Source organism: Ipomoea triloba, chromosome 16 (assembly GCF_003576645.1).
Source record: "Ipomoea triloba cultivar NCNSP0323 chromosome 16, ASM357664v1".
NCBI classification, from domain to species: domain Eukaryota; kingdom Viridiplantae; phylum Streptophyta; class Magnoliopsida; order Solanales; family Convolvulaceae; genus Ipomoea; species Ipomoea triloba.
The window spans coordinates 3,268,661-3,269,274 of NC_044931.1; positions in this window are offsets into that span (position 1 = coordinate 3,268,661).

A 614-nucleotide genomic window follows, 5' to 3' on the forward strand; every position below is an offset into this window, starting at 1 on the left:
TCCTTTTTCTCCACATGATCTCTAATGAAGTGATATTTTATATCAATGTGCTTGGTTCTGGAGTGTAACACCGGATTTTGGGTTATTGCGATAGCACTTGTGTTATCACACATAATGCTGACTTCTTTGGCGGATACACCATAGTCTTTGAGTTGTTGCACCATCCACAGAATTTGTGCACAACAGCTACCAGCCGCTATGTATTCGGCTTCAGCAGTGCTCGTAGCAATAGAGTTCTGCTTTTTGCTAAACCAAGAGACCAGTCTTCCCCCTAAGAATTGGCATGTTCCGGAAGTGCTTTTTCGGTCAATTTTACAACCAGCAAAGTTTGCGTCCGAATACCCAACTAAGTCGAAGACATCACTCTTCGGATACTAGAGACCCACACTTTGAGTCCCTTTTAGATATCTCAGTATCTTTTTGGCAGCGCTCAAGTGACTCTCCTTCGGATTTGCTTGAAACCGAGCGCATACTCCTACAGCAAATGATATGTCTGGACGACTTGCTGTGAGATATTATAGAGAACCAATGATTCCTCTATACTTCGTTTGATCTACATCCTTTCCTTCGTTGTCGATATCCATTCGTATCGAAGTGTTCATGGGTATTTTAAC